Source organism: Curcuma longa, chromosome 6 (assembly GCF_044706935.1).
Source record: "Curcuma longa cultivar G26 ecotype Majalengka, Jawa Barat chromosome 6, ITB_CL_G26_1.1, whole genome shotgun sequence".
NCBI lineage: Eukaryota > Viridiplantae > Streptophyta > Magnoliopsida > Zingiberales > Zingiberaceae > Curcuma > Curcuma longa.
The window spans coordinates 2,238,918-2,256,452 of record NC_133866.1 but is presented as its reverse complement, the minus strand read 5'-3'; the positions used below and the strand labels follow the sequence as shown (position 1 = coordinate 2,256,452).

The 17,535-nt window shown below is 34.5% G+C and overlaps 2 pseudogenes; both read right to left on the bottom strand.

Moving 5' to 3' along the window:
• Positions 1-6,176: 6,176 nt before the first annotated feature.
• LOC141830345 (uncharacterized) lies at positions 6,177-8,675 on the bottom strand (annotated as a pseudogene).
• A 7,079-nt stretch (positions 8,676-15,754) lies between these two features.
• Positions 15,755-17,323, bottom strand: LOC141830850 (transcription factor DIVARICATA-like; annotated as a pseudogene).
• Positions 17,324-17,535: the final 212 nt, after the last annotated feature.

Genomic DNA, 17,535 nt, shown 5'->3' with positions numbered 1-17,535 from the left:
ATCATGTGAATTTGAACCTACAGATAACATAACAGTCAATCATAGATGTTAATGTTAGAATCCTAGCAGTTTACACCTACAATACAATGATTGCATAAGGTCAGCTTTCTTAAATAAATAAATATTATTTCAAAGGACAACTACATTGTCAAAAAAGAATATTGATCTGAAATTGTATAATCTTGTTATATATAGTTTTCTGATTGTATTTGTAAGATGATTTCTTATTACCTACCTTGGAATTCATAAGATTCTCAAGTTCCTAAGTCTGACGTCTATAAACATCATGTGAATTTGAACCTATAGAAAACATAACAGTCAATAATAGATGTTAATGTTAGAATCCTAGCTGCTCCAGGTCAACCAGCATAGCCTACCATTGGAATACACAAGTGACTGAGCCCATGGCAAATATTCTAGGAAGCTCACAGGATGAACTTTCTAAATGACGATGGTAGAACTCCTCTCCTACAAACAAAACAGTTATTTCTGAATAGAAATTAACATTTTGGGAGGTGGATTATTTGCTGATCAAATTCATAGGATTACCTGGTGATCCTTCATAGCAGAGTATAATTGAACCACTTGTTTCTGGTGAAGTCAAATAAGGATAAAGCTGAACCATTAGCTTCAGATGCCTAGGATGGATTGATACTTCAGCAGGCTGTGCACATGTATGTTCAAATAGTGCAATTAGTTATTCAACTGAACCATTGTATTTGAACATACAAATGTGACATCAAGTACCTTTTGTCTTCAAAACTTTCAAATGTTCCACCACAGCAAAAATTTGTGATGTGCTAAGTCTATATGTTCAAATAGCTTGATTTTGGATAGGAAATGAGATGTATGCAAATAATATTGATTCACTATCAACAGTGTACACCTACAATACAAAGATTGCACAAGGTGAGCTTTCTAAACAAATTAATTATTATTTCAAAGGACAACTAGATTGTCAAAAGATGAGTGATCTGAAATTGTATAATCTTGTTATATATAGTTTTCTGATTGTATTTGTAAGAAGAATTCTTATTACCTACCTTGGAATTCATAAGATTCTCAAGTTCCTGAATCTGACATCTATAAACATCATGTGAATTTGAACCTACAGATAACATAACAGTCAATCATAGATGTTAATGTTAGAATCCTAGCTGCTCCAGGTCAACCAGCTTGGCCTACCATTGGAATACACAAGTGATGCAGTCATGCCAAATATTCTAGGAAGCTCACAGGATGAACTTTCTAAATGACGATGGTAGAACTCCTCTCCTACAAACAAAACAGTTAATTCTGAATAGAAATTAACATTTTGGGAGGTGGATTATTTGCTGATCAAATTCATAGTAGAACCTGGTGATCCTTCATAGCACAGTAAAGCAGAGCCACTTGTTTCTGGTGAAGTCAAATAACGAGTAAGCTCTTCATCTAGATCCTTGGACTTCTTTTGTCTAGACATATATGCCCGAATTGAATGTGAACCCTATGAGAACAAATCATTTCATAAGGCAAATGAAGCAAGTAAATATTTTGTTGGTATACACTAGTCTCATATTTCCACAAATTTCACTACCAAGTATAATCAATGACAAATGACTAATTATATATGCATAAAACCAGAATGTATTATGAGATAGTAATATTGAACCTTGGTAGACGATATAGATGTTAGAAAATCTTCGTCTTCAGTATATATCATGGAGATTTTTGGTCTTCAACAAGTAGTCCACTGTATCTTCCTCATAGTCCAACAAGCAACAAGTAAACCCTAAACCCTAAACCCTAAACCCTAATGATGTCAGTGAGTAGAAGACCTTCATTAAGCCACCAGTCGACGCAAGATCTCGACCCTCAGTAGTAGACTGAATACGCTTTCCTCCCTCGCGCGATGCAGAGAGGATCACCGGAGGCCCGAGCCGCCTGCGGCCGCGATGGAGATGCGACGCCGAGCGCGGAGCCGGAGTTGGCAAAGGAGGGTCGACGCCGGCTGCGATGGAGAGAGGATGGCGTCGTCGCTCGAGACGGCTGCTAGGGTTTGAGCGACGGGCGACATGCAAGAGGGCCGACGGTGACGGGGAAACAAACTCCGCAGGCCAGAAAGGAAGCGGAGCAGAATCGGGACGACGTGGAGCGGAGGAGGCCGATTTTGGGATCTCAGAATCGCCGTGGAGAGCAGACGAGGGAGAGGGAAGCCGCACAATTTTGAGGTTTGGCCGCGCGATTTGGAAGAGGCGGGATTTTGTAGGGTTTTCCTTCGTTTCGGCGGCCACGGTGGACGATGCACAGTGAAACTCCTCGCCACGTCAGATGTCGCGCACGGAGTCGCGCAAATCACTCGCGCAGGATATCATATATATATATATATATATATATATATATATATATATATATATATAATTTTGTTAACAAATCCAATAAATATAATCTAGAACAAAATACGGTTTTAAATCTTTTGAAATAGAAATTAAGAAAAAAATCTTATGAGAAAAATTAATTATTAGATTTAGTTTATTGTTTTTTATTATATTTGTTTATTATTTAATGATTAGAGTAAAAAATCTAATACTAATCTAACACTTATTAGTTTTTATCCATCAATAATTTAATAACATCCACTTATCTTCATCAATATTGTGAAGCAGTTTAGGAAGGATTTCATATACGGTCCCAAGAAAAGATCATGAAATTTAACTTTTATTTCATTTTATTAAAATTTAATTTTTTTATTAATGTAGATTAGCTTTAAACCATGTTAATATTCTTTATCTTTATTGGTAAGTTTATATTATTTTACGAAAAGATAAAAATGCATAAATTCTTAATTAATTAATAAATCTTTTATAATATTTATAAATTTTGATTATTCCAGTTAATTTGATCGAAAATTAAATTAATTGATATTTTATTGATTCAGTTGTTCAATTTTTATTTAAAAATTTAATTGTTTTGATTATTCAAAAAATTTTGATTTAGTTCGATTTTGATTAATTCAGTTTGATTTTAACCAAATATAGGGGTGAGCAAAAATTCGGTTAAACTGAATAAGCCGATCGAATTTAAAAATTTAGTTCAGTTATTTTAAAATTTTAGTTATTTTTTCTAAAAAAATCGATTAATTCGGTTCGATTTCGATTTTAAAATTTCTTATTCGATTAAATCAAATAAACTGAATTAATCAAAATTAAAAAATATATATATTCTTAAGTAAGTAAACTTATAAATCCCTAACTAATTGGTAAATTTTTTATAATATTTAAAAATTTTGGTTATTTCAATTAATTTGATCGAAAATCAAATTAATTGATATTTTATTGGTTCGATTTGTTCAGTTTTTATATAAAAATTTGATCAGTTCGATTAGTTCAAAAAATTTTGATTCGGTTCAGTTTTGATTAATTCGGTTCGATTTTAACTGAATACTTAGCTCTAACCGAATACTCACTCCTATACTATCCTCCATACTTTTATTGGATACGAGCATTATACGTTATATAATTTGCTGCTAAGATGTTAAGAGTTAACAGGGGAGGGCTAATAGTTTACTTCGTCTCTTGAACATGTGCTTGTCATTAGACTGTGGAGCAGAAATTTTGATTCAAACTTATAATCACATGTACAACTCTGGGATTTATTTTGTATTTGTATCCTACGCAACTAATACAAGACCTACTCCTAGTAATGTCCCTCCACTATAAACTTTTCCATTTTAGATACCTTCTAGAAGTTGAGAAACCTCTTACAATATGTTCTTACAAGAACACAATAATAAAATAAATATAAAATACAAAATACAAATGAAATCGAAAATGACTTTTTCAATAGAAACTTACTTGGGATGCTTTTTTTGTTCCTTGAAATTATTTTTTATTGAACCGAAAATGCAATAGTAATTTACTCTAAAACTTCCAAGAACTAGCCATGGTTGTGAAAAACTCTTTCTTTTAAAGCCTTTAGGTCGAGTTATAGTAATTTGCTCCAAAACTTCCAAGAACTAGCCGTCGTTGTGAAAAACTCTTTCTTTTAAAGCCTTTAGGTCGAGTTGATTTCCGCTTATCAATTGACTGATCTTACTCATCAGTAGATTGATAGGGTCTCTGGCCTGTTGAACGACCTTCTGAAATCTATCTGATTTTATCGATTATTTGAACATCAGTCGATTATTTAAACATCAGTCGACTAATTCTATAAGTTGAATCAAGCATATGAGTTGATATGCTTATGTTCAACTTTCGATCAATATCAATCGATTGATGCAACTCATCAGTTGACTTAAGCAATCGAATTTGACTTACATCTGTTTGTTGGAAACTGCCATTAGTTGACAGATATAATCCATCAATCAAATCAAGCAATTGAATTCGATTTACCTTTGATTGCTTTTGATCGACATCAATAGACTGATACCCATGATTAGTCAACTGATATCGAGTAACAAAATATATCTCTAAACCAGCTCTGTTTCACATCAAAGACTGTCTCGTTCTAATATCCAAATCAAAACATTCGAAAGTTTATTTTATCATTTCCGCATCACTATCAATCGACTAATACTTATGTTTCAACTTTATCAAAGTCGAATTATCATCTTGCCCTCCTGTATCAAGTTAACCTTAATCTACCATAACTTTCTTTATCCGATATCCGATTAATCTTGACCTGTCAAGACTTTCTATAGCCTAACATCCAGATAATCTTTATCTGTCGGGACTTCACCCTTACTTAGCATCTAATCAATCTTGACTAGAGCCAAGGTTGAAGATTATGGTGTTCTTTTTGTATTCCATTTTAAGGCAGGTTGAGTCGGAAATCATGGCGGAGGACAGAGCAGCACAAGGGTGTTCCATCTAAACTTTTTCTATCTGATGTGGAGTCCATTTAATCAGTTAAGATTTTCATTGTCTATCCAATTGATCATAACTTTCTTATTTAGTAATCTTCACACTTAATGAATACGTCAATCTTAAATACTTAATTTTAAATTTTTTATCAATATCGAAATATATGTTCAATTATCTAATATTTTTTTTAAACTAATATGATAACAATTTCAACAGCTTAATTCATTTTAGATTAGACTTTACTTGGTTACTTTATTATATAATCTTGATCTCCATAAAATTTATCCTGGTTTGGCTTGTTTATTGTATAGAGTAAAAATCCTCATAAAGAAAAGATAATTTCTCATTATTTCATAGTTTTTAATTTTTTTATTTTATTATAGATACGCCAATTTTAAATATTTTTTAATCTGATTATTTTATTTCTTTCTTTTTATCTGACATGGGCCTATTAATTTATTTTCTTTAAAATTATTATTTTTAAGATATTTATTTCCTTCTGTGCATTATAATAAGAAAAGTCAAGATTTTTTTTTTTGATAAACTTGTTTCAATAGAAAATGTGCCAATTATAATTATTCACTAATTTTTATAAAATAAAAATATAATTACTATATCATAAAGATTAAATGTATGATTGATTGTCCATATTTTTCTAATTTTTTTTATTATAGATATATCAATTTTAATTTTTTTAATCTAAAAGATCTTTAAATTTCTTTTCTTTTATCAAATTTATTTATAATTTATATTCAATTTTATTTTCAAAAAATTATTATTTTTAAAATATTTATTTTCTTATCTGTATTATTGGATGAAAATTTAACTCCTACAAGTTGTGTTTTTAGATCATTGTTTTTAAACCTATTTTGATAATAACTATTGTAGGTGGAAGAGATGGTCTTAGGAAAAGTATTATAAAATTATTTTTTAAATAGGAAAAAATATAAAATATCCTTAATTATTATAATCATTAAAAGGTCCATTTTAAAAAAATAAAATAAAATAAAGCCCCTAATTAAAATAATTTTAATCAAATTAAAATAATTTTAATCAATTTAATATTTTAAAAATATTTTGTATATAATATTGCTAACCAAGTTAAACTAAAATTTTTATTTATAATTTTAATAATAGTTATTTCGTAAACAAGTTAAATTTTATGGTGTTCAAATTTATTTGATAAAATAATTAAATTGAGCTAAATCTAAAATAAACTAAACTATTAATAAGATAACTAATTAGCTGAGTCAATTTTATGATGTTCAAGTTTTTTAAATCTATTTCAAAAGTATAATAAAAATTTATTAAATATTTCAACGAGAGAAAAAAATACTAAATTTTCATTTCAATAGTGTTAGCCATATTGGAAGATACTTGGAAGAGAGACTCCTCGGATGCTAATATACCCATGAACTGCTCCTTGCTCGTGCGCCTTCTTAGGATTTCCAATCCCGTATGCTTAAATTTCTTCATCTTCTTCCTATTTGAGAGAAACCCTTCAAATCTCTTCTCCGATGTTGGGTCCAAAAGGATGTCCACATATCTTTATAATGACATGATATTGTCCACTTTGGGCCTAAGCCCTCATGACTTTGCTCTTGGGCTCTCCCCAAAAGGCCTCAATGGTCCGGCTGCCATGTCCCTCATGGTCCGAGCCTCCCCTACTTCCTTTGTTTTTTCCCGAGGGTTCCCACATGGTTAGATCTAGATTATGGCTCATCCGGCGGTTAGTCCGGTGAAGAGTGACCTCGCTCTGATACCAATTGTTGGGTCCAAAAGGATGTCCACATATCTTTCAATGACATGATATTGTCCACTTTGGGCCTAAGCCCTCATGGCTTTGCTCTTGGGCTCTCCCCAAAAGGCCTCAATGGTCCAGCTGCCATGTCCCTCATGGTCCGAGTGGTATCATGGTGTTAAAAAGATGGAAAATATCTCCATTGGTATGAGGCCTTTTGGGGAGAGCCCAAGAACAAAGCCATGAGAGCTTATGCCCAAAGTGGACAATATCATGTCATTGTGGAGATATTTTGATTCCATCGGTTTTAACAAGTGGTATCAGAGCGAGACCGCTCTTCACCGGACTAACCGCCGGATGAGCCATGATCCAGATCTAACCATGTGGTTTGAATCTTAAAAAAGGAAGTGGGTGATCCCGTGTCTGAATCAAGAGGACCAGACACCAGGTGAGAAGTTCTAGTAGGTCAAGTGGACCGAGGGGCAAAAAATCCTAATTGCGACTAGGTGGGAAGTCCTAGTAGGTCGGGTGGACCGAGGGGCAAAATGTCCTAGCTGCGGCTAGGTGGGAAGTCCTAGTAGGTCGGGTGGATCGAGGGGTAAAAAGTCCTGGTGGGTCGAGGATTCAGACATCAAAACGACGTTGGAGGGATTGTTGGGTTGCAAGGGTGCAAACATAGTCTCACATCTAAAACACATAGAAAAGATCATGGTGTTAAAAGGATTGAAAATATCTCCATTGGTATGAGGCCTTTTGGGGAGAGCCCAAGAACAAAGCCATGAGAGCTTATGCCCAAAGTGGACAATATCATGCCATTGTGGAGATACGAACATCCTTTTGGACCCAACATCCGACATCGTCACTTGTAAGTTAATCAGCTCCAATCTTGTCGAGCCATGGAGCAAGTGATCGTTTTCATTGGTGCTCTCTATATGCGTAGAATCTGCCCATATGTCAAACTCAGTATTGCAATCATTGCACTTCTTCATCAACTCGGCCAATATCGTAGTCGACGACGGATCTTTCAGATTGAAATGGAGGTTGAAGATCATGTCGTCTTCTCGATCTTTCAGACGTCTACATTCATCAATTGTTGCAGCTAATATCTGTCGATCAAAGTATAAATTATGTTAAGGTTATGCATGCATAAAAATTAAAGAACATCAGTTTAATTTTATCGATCGATCTCCTCTCACATTTTGGGCTGTGCTAGAATTTAGCATGAGGCAAGCGAATCCCTTTAGGAAAGAGGCTCTGAAAATATTCTTCAATGCAACTGAAGGATCTTTCCACCGCATGAAGGCGAGAAGTAACGATGCGGTCCGGGCCTTGGGCGCTTCGATGTGTAGCTCATTGACGACGTCGACAACGAGGGACTCGAGATTTGGGCCGCAGACGTCGATGGCGCGGACGCAGGGGGACCATGTAGAGCAGGACTAGATGCTTGAGGGAGGCAGAGTGGATGCTCAATTTGTCTATGACGAGACCGTAGCAACAGACGAGTTGCAGAGTCTCGAGAAAAGGGCAGGAGGCGAAGAGGTTGCGCAGGAACTCATCGCCAATTGCAAGGACACAAAATTCCATTTTGATGGAGGTGAGGAAGGCGCAGCCCAAGGGCGAGGAGGGGTGGTGATAGAAGTGTTCACACAACCAAATCCTGCGCAAGCAGAGAATCCGCAGGGACGTGAAGCTGAAGAAGCTGGAATAATCCACGCCGGAGTGCCAGGACTGTAGGAGGTTTCGAGGATGAGGTCTTGGACGCCAGCCTCGACTAACCCCTCGACGAGGCTGGCATTGGGTAAATCAACGACGTCGTGGAATACGATGTGGCATTGGCGGATCAGGGCACGGGGGAAGGTGAACTCTTGGTGGACGTCGACGCCGTCGGAGGGGCTCCCAACTTCGAGGCGGAAGGTGTCGAGTCGAGGGATGGAGGGGAGGAGGTCCCGGAAGCGGGAGCAGACGGCGGAAAGGGCGACGCGCTGCTTGATGGATAGGAAAGATTGGATGAAGATGAGGAGGTCTTCGGAGAGGGAAATAAGACGACGGCCCTCCGGCGACGCGCTGCTTTCCTGCTCACACCGGTACGTCATCAGGGCGTCCGGCGTCGTGATGGAAGGAATTGCGGAAGGAATTGCCTAGATCTGCTGTGGGTCCCACTAACATGCAATGGGATCTACGGCATATAATTGTGAGTGTCATGCTACAATTTATGTTACCATTTCATGATAAGTATCATTTCTCTTATAGTTTATAGCTGTGGGCGGTTGATTTAAACGCGGTGCCTTCCGGCGGTTTTAGTTAAGAAAATATATAACAGATGATATAAAATATATATATATATATATATATATATATAATTTTGTTTACTAACCTAATAATTTAAATATGATACAGATAAAAATTACGGTATTAAATGTTTGAAATAGTAATCAAGAATAAATCTTATGAAAAAAAATTAGTTATTTGATTTAGATAATTTAAATTTATTCTTTTATGTTAATCGGCCAATTAGCTAACAATTATAATAAAAAATTTAACGTTTATTAATTAAGATTTAGTTCATATTTCTTGAACAGAGATATATCATCCATATTGTTATTGACTACGAGCATTATATAACCCAGTGGCCCCACGCGGTCGGTCCCACGACCATCTATGAAAAGGTAAATCGAGAAGCTACAGTTAGTCACGATGAAGAAGAGCAGTGTCTCAGCTTCGCCAAGATTCAAACTCTTGTTCATTTATGCAACTCTGCTCTTTTATAACCATGCCTCGGGGGCCCATCGGATCTAACATAAGACTTTACCTTGTTTGTTTTATATGATATGATCATATGAATTTTTCATGGTTATATTGTATATGAATTTTTTTTTTTGTATTTTGTTTTACTTCATGTTCGACAATTTTTCCATCAATTTCATAAAAAAGTTTAAGTACAAGTATATGAAATATACTAATTTTCCCAATCCATACTTTTGGATTTACAAACATACATTTCCAATAATTTTTATTTGAGAAAACTAAGATATAAAATAGAAATAAATGAAATTCCAACAATTCTTTTATTTTATTACCATACCATAATTTTAGAGGTTTTTTAAGACTGATGATGATGATGAAACTGATGAAATTAGTAAGAAAAACTCACTACTCTTTAGTATCAATTCCACGTAGACAAAAACAAGGCCTACTCCCGATGAACTTTTCCTTTTTATATATCTTTCGGATGCAGAAAAATCTCTTACAATACGTTTTTACAAGAATACAATAAAAAACAACTAAAAAAATATAAATGAAATTGAAATTGACTTTACAATGGAGAACTTACTTGAGATGCTTTCTTGTTGTTTGCAATCACCTCTTATAGGTCTGAAAATACAATAGTACTTAATTTGCTCCAAAATCTTTAAAAACTAGTTATGAAAAACTCCTTGAAATCCTTTCTTTTAAAGCTTTTAGATCGGGATTGATTTCTGTATATCAATCGATTGATGTTACCCATCAATCAATTAATATGGTCTCTGACCTGTTGAACGATCTTTCAATCTTTTAAAATCTATCTGATTTTATCGATTATTTGAATATCAGTTGATTGATGCAACTCATCAATAGATTAATTCTATTAATTGAATCAAGCAACTGAGTTGATATACTTTTGTTTGACTTCTGATCGATATCAATTGATTGATGCAACTCATCAATCGACTCAAGCAATCAAATTCAACTTGCTTATGTTCGTTGTAAACTACTATCAGTCGACTAATGTTATTAGTCGAATCAAACAATTGAATTTGATTTGCTTCTGATTGTTTTTGTTCAACATCAGTCGACTAATACCTATGATCAGTTGTCTGATATCATATAACAAAATATATCTCTGAACGAGCTCTATTTCAAATCAAAGATCGTCTCTTTCTGATATTCAAGTAACAGTTATGGCCTTCAAAAATTTGCTCTATCGTTTCCGCATCACTATTAATTGACTAATACTCATGTTTCAATCTTTTTAAAGCCAAATTCTCATCTTGTCTGGTATTAAGTTAATCTTAATCTACTAAAACTTCCTTTATCCGACATCTGATCAACCTTGACTTATCGAGACTTTCGATAGTATAGCATGCAGTCAACGTTGACCTGTCGAGACTTCATCATTACCTAGCATCTAGTCAATCTTGAAATGTCGAGACTTCACACCTCATGCCAACATCATTTTGGACTTTCGATCACTAAGTGACTGGTCAGCCATGATCCACTTGAACATTCCTTCTTGTGTCAACTCACTATTGGACTTTCGATCAACAAGTGCCCAATCAATCATGACCCACTTGAACTTTTCGTCTTGTGCCAAGTGTCTAGTCCTCCATGATCCACCTGGACTTCCTCTTGTATGCCAAATGCTGGATCAACCGTAACTCATTTGGATTTTTTATCTCATACCAAGTGTCCGGTCTTCTATTACCCACTTGGAATTACTCTTGTATGCCCAATGTCCAATCAACCATGATTCACATGGACTTTTCATTGTCAAATATCCAGTCAATTTTGATTTACTTGACTTTTATTTCACCATCAAGTATCCAGTCAACTTTGACTTACTTGACATTTAATTAACATATTGATCAAATATTAAAATCCAATTTTAATCAAATTAAACTTGGTCAACCTTGATTTGAGGTCGATTACACCAACACCTATAAGTCTTTGCAATGACCTCTTTGGATAATGATGAAAGGACCAAGTCAAGAAAATCACGTGAGGACAAAACAATTTATTAATATTTAGAGAGTTGAGAGACCATCCCAAAATCGTCTTTGGATAGAACAATTAATATTAACAGAGATCACTTTTTTTTTGTGACATCCATAAGTAAATGTCATTAGTTGTATTGAGGACTCAGTTATCTAACTCAATTCCCCTATAGCTTCACACCTAGTGTAGTCTCAATCAATATGGGATGGGTCAATCTAACAAACATCACCATATAGCAAAGCAGGATAGGCCGACCTGTCATTTTAACATACTAAGATATTTCCAATCCAATTTAAGATGGATTATATATTAGACGGGTCAATTCACAGGTCTATCAAAAAAGTTATATATATATAGTTAAAATTTTTATGTTTCGATTGCAGTTAAGTTTGTTAAATCCACGAGTTCATAAAAAATTATATATAATGAAAATTTTAAATTTGGTTTCATATTAGGTGAGATAAGTTCATGAGCCCATTAAATTTCTATTTTTATTTTAAATTTTAGAAAAAAATAAAAAATTTTAACCTATGGATTAATTCAAACTCACCATGGGCTGATCCACGCTGATCGTGAGCTCAAGTTTGTTAACTCATCTAAATTTATTTTAAAATAGATTGATAAAATACTAATTCAGTTCACTTAAATTATTTAACAGGAGAAACTAATCTAACGAACATAACCTAAATTGATTTTATCAATTGGTGCACCTAATTTCCAAAATACCTTTCCTGTTTATTTCAATCCTAAATTAAAGTATAAAAAATAATTTTTTTATTTAAACCAAACTAAATTGAACAGAACGGGATTAGATAAAAAAATAAAAATAATTATTTTATCGAGAAATTTCATACAAAAGTCATTGATGTGTCTTAAAAATTTAATTTTTAAAAAAATGTCATTAAACTAATAACGATGTACTAAATTTATCTATATTTTTTAAATTATAGAGCTTTTATAACAAAATAATTTTTTATAAAAACATAAAAGAATATTAATAAAAATAATAAAATTAAAATAACGTTAATAAAAGTAAAAAAATTTAAAAAATTCTATCTTTTTTTTTGAATAGCTAATTATAAAAGAAAAAATGAAATAAAATTAAAAAAGAAATATTAAATATTAAAATTACTTTAGTACTATTTTGATTAAAGTATCATCACTTTAGTACTATTTAGTCAAAATATCACCATTTTAGTATTGATTTCGTTAAAACATCACTACATCGGTGTTGATGTTGTTAAAACATCACTATATTAGTGTTTATTTCATCCAAGTATCACTAATTTGATGTTGTTTTCGTCAAAACATCACTATGTGATCCAAAGATGGGATATCAAACGATTTAATCTAATAAATTCTTTTCACTATGTGATTCTCGTTGTACTAAAAAAACTTTTGATTAATGATATCTATTAATTTAGAAAAATTATTTAAAAAATTTAGCTTTCATTACTTTAGGTACAAGTGTTGACTTAGTCGACCTACTTATGGATCATGTCACGTGGTACCGTTATCTCTACTACATCATATGTCTCTCCTTCAAATTTAGTCAAAAGAGGAAGAATTCGGCTAACTCGACAATTGCTACATCGGCAGTCTCACAACAACTATCGTCAAGGTCCACATGGCATGAGCCTACCTCATCTTTTGATCCCAATTCCTCTGCAATTCTTGACATCTCCTCGAGCCATGATATTTTTTTATATTTTCTTGTACAAGTAGATCTAATGTAATAGCACTTTAGATAAATGAAAATTTAATCCTTTTTTTTGAATCTCCTATGCTTGTGCAACTTCTCCATTAAATTAGTAAGAAATTCGAATAAAACTAACTAGTTTAGCATAAAATAGAGAAACATAATTAATATGAAAAAGGCGATAGATAACGATGATTGAATTTGGACCTGACAGCCTTGTTCAGAATGAGGGGATAACAAATGGTGATTCTATCACTGATGGAGGAAATTTTGTGAGTGACAACTCTATCTCTTGATGGAGGAAATGTCGAAAGTTATTCTATCTCTAACAGAGAAAATATCGAAGATGACTCTGTCCCTAATAGAGGAAAATTTTTTAGTGGTAACTCCATCGCTAACAAAGGAAATGTCGAATGTGACTTTGTCTCCTATACAGAAAAATATTTTAGAGGCAACTCTGTTCCTTACAGAGAAAATTATTGGAGATGACTTTATCCCTAAGACCCTGACAAAAGAATTTGTGCCCTGCAAAACCAAATAGAGAGGTGGACATAGGGCGAAGCTCAGTGAAATCTACCTGATTGAATGTGCTCTTTGGCTTCCTTCTGTGTCTCTCATTTCAATATCTTAGCTCGAATTTCCCATAGATGATACCAATTTGATTTAATTCGAGATCAAGAGATGAGTTGACCGAAGCCAATGAATAATTGTCGATGAAGACTTTCACTGACTTTCTGTTGACTTAGCTTTTACAAGTTGCCTTTGAGTGAGTTGATTTTTGACGAATTAGCTTTGGCTAGGCCAGTCTTCAACAAGGTCGGACTTCAACAAAATCGGCCTTCAGAGAGGTTGACTTCTGGTAAGGTTGACCCTTAATGAAGTCGGCTTCTGGCAAGGTTGACCTTCAAGGAGGTCGACTTTTGATGAGGTTGGCTTCGGATGAGGTCAGCTTCTAGCAAGGTTGGGCTTTGGATGAGGTCGGCTTCTTTAGAGAGGTGAATAAGAGGTTAAAAGGGTCAATGCGTACTTTGGCATGACCCCTCCGCTGTTCAAGTTAGTAATGAAGTTATAGAGAAGTAATAAAAGAAGAATATGAAGTAGAAAGTAAATAAGTGGTAGTAGAATATATTGTTCAACCTCTTTCTTCTTGTTGATACCATCACCTTATGTACGGGTGAAGAGATGACTTTGTTGCGTACTCTTAGGAAGACAACTTACTATAACGATTGCGCTTTTTTAGAATGGCAACTAGCAACCTACTATAATAGTCACGTCCATTTAAGAAGGTGGCTGACAACATATTATAATGGGTATGTCCTTTTAGGAAGGTGATTGACTTGGACATGACTCAGACTAACTCAAGTTAGACTCGGTCAAGAGTTGACTGAGCTGACTTGAGTTTAGGCATGAGTGGACTAATTTGATCCAAGTCTTATTTCAAATTGAACATATTGAAGCATATGTTGACTGAGTCATGGAGAGGGTTGTGTAGTGTTGCTCATGGACCATGTCATATGGTACCGTTATCTTACCACATCCATTAAAAATGATCATTTTAAAATTAAAATATATAAATATATTTTATGAGATTATTAGAGTTTATTCATGCAATTAAAGTTAAAAAAGACTTTAAAAAATAATGTAGTAGTTTTAACTAAAATTGTTATCTATATTTTGGTTAAAATTATTTAATTTTTATTTAATTAAAAAAAATCTCTTAAACTTATAAAATTTATGTCAATTTGATAGTTTTTACTTTTTACTTTTTAAATTTTTATTTATAATTTTTTAAAATTTGTAACTTAAAAAAAATTATATATTTATTTTTTTAAATTTATAATATAATAATTTTTTGAAAAAATTATAATATAATTTATATCATTTTGCTCTCGATTATTTTTCTTAAAAAGTTAATTTTTATATATTTAAAAATTTATAATTTATGTATCAATGTTGATTAAAATCGTTAATTGAATCCACTTTTATGCACATAATAAACTGGTTAGGTGACTAATTTGATTTTTCATGGACTAGTAGGTACGGACGGATGCATAGACTAGTGGATAAGCATGGCTTATGGTGTAAATTTGGTAAAAAAAAAAAGGTGATGGGTGCCTTTTTAAAGATAAATGAAAAAGGACATGTAAAACATATGAATCATAAGGAGGAACCAACAACCTCTTCATGATTTATTGGTGCCCTAAAAGTAATTAAAATTTTATCTTCAGGAGTTGAGTTGATTAATACCAGATAAATTTATTGAAATAGATAAGGATCAAATTTTGATGAAACTGAAACAATGTCATCTTCTGTAGTGACCAACTGCAACTTCCCGATTACCTCCTCACAAATGATCGTGGGACCGACCTTATGCGACCGCTGAGATGACGGATTCTACTTTTTATTGAAATTGATGCACTAAAAGTAAACACACCTTTAAAAAATATATAGAATATGTAAAAATAAATAAGATCCTCTTTCTCACCCTATAGATAAAGAATTTAACCCCAAGTGAGAATAGATAAAGATGAGGTGTATGATGAATGTGCAATGCTGGTTAATACAACAACATCATGAAGTTATATTTTACAGTCCTTCATTTTGTACAAAACATTGTTTACTACAAAATAAGAAGGAAAAAAAAAAGTCTAAAGCAATGCATCATGGTAGATAAAGCATTAGAGACAACTGTTTACATGCAAAAAGTGAGCACTTTGCACTTTTGTATGAATCTACAAAAATTGATGATAAACAACTATACTTCCTAATAACACGTGTCCATCTGATATCAACCACAAGATGTAAGAGAAATATGAAAGTGTGAGATGCCAAGACAGTGGAATACAGACAAGTCCCAACTCCCAACTAAAGTTAGTGGCCAAGCTGAGATAAGCAAGCAGCAGTGAAGCCTAAGTTGATAGATAAAGCTTACAAAATTGGGATCACCATTTACAGTCAGTCACAGAAAGCAAAGTAGGAAGGTGGCCTCTGACTCAGCCACAGTGGACTAATTTAAAAACATCATCTTTGAGAATGACTTTGCAAGAACCAATAGTGTAGAATGTAATTGCTGAAACTCATTTTTGTGGTTCTCATCAGAGTGCAACATTTCTTCACTTTGCGCTGACTTTAATTCTTCGGCTTGCAGTTGCTCCAAACCTTAACAATGAAGTCCAAATTGGACTGGTTTAGAACTCCAGCAGAATGCCATTCTGAGGCACACAAGCTTCCAACTTCAACTATAAGGAGCTTCGGCATGATGTGCGTTCATGATGACTCCTTGGTGCCAATGAGCTAAACATTCCGTTTGCTTCACAGGGTTGATATGAATCAATAATCCATGACGGTGCAGAAGCTGTGGTCGGCTCAGTAGTTAGAGTAGACGGCTGTGATATTGGGGGAGGCCTATTATTTGATAGATTCGCAGTTGTAATGTCATGTATGCTGGACCTTCTTTTATCTTTGCCACATGAATTAAGTCTGATGAAGTACTTCTGTGCATGACTCGCCACTTGAGTAGGGGTTCTTGTGATCACAAAATTTCGAGAGATATTTCTCCAATCCCCTTTACCATATTCTTTGAGACCAAGCAGGAACAGCCTGCAGAAACAACAACAAAAAAAAGCTTCTGTGTCACCCACAGCATGAACTAAGCAAGTGAGAGAGAATGAAAAGCTGATCCAATCTAAAACAAGAAGGGTAGATTCTTCTTGTGCTGCAAAAGTTGGAGTTGGGACTTACTTGTGCTCCGCTTCAGTCCAAGGGATTCCTTTCTTCCTCTCCTGATGGAATGCTCGTCTCTTACCGCTGATTCTGTGTGCATGTTTCAGGCCTTCAGAGCCATGGTTTCCCTCCCACCCCAGAGAAAAAGAACGCTCATACCCAGGACAAGGAATCCTCCCAGATTCTATCTGCCTCACATCATCCACCAAATCCAGGTAGTGATTTTCCACCTCCCGTGGAGTCTTCCCGGGGACAGAAGCTGCCACCATTACCCAGCGGTCAGGGGTCTCTTTGTCGAACCTCGCCAAGGCATCCTCAAAGCGCTTGTTCTCATCCTGCGTCCAAGTGCCAGTCCCTTTGCTCCCCCTTCTTTTTTCGCTAAGGAACCAATTGCAGCAGGCGTAATGCGGAGTAAGGATTTCCATTCAAGACCTCCGGAGCTAAATTCTGAGCAGCAAACAGAAAATTCAAGCGCAAGTTTGTGAAGGTTTACTGGGCAGAAACCAAAGCGAGAGGAAGGAAGCCACGAGTAAAACACTCAAAACGGAACAGTGAACTTGGAAGACTAGAAACGTCTGAGTATCGAGCTAGGAGTCAACAAACCGCACATCGAGTAACACAAAGGTGCAGCGCTGGCGCGTAGAGAGCGCAAGATGCCACCTTTTTCCAGATTTCCCGGTTCTCTGAGGCGGAGACCTCTGGAATGGGGAAAGATAAAGCGCTGAGGCAGACGACTGAGGAGCAGAGGAGGCAGAAATGTGCATTTATGGCCATGGATT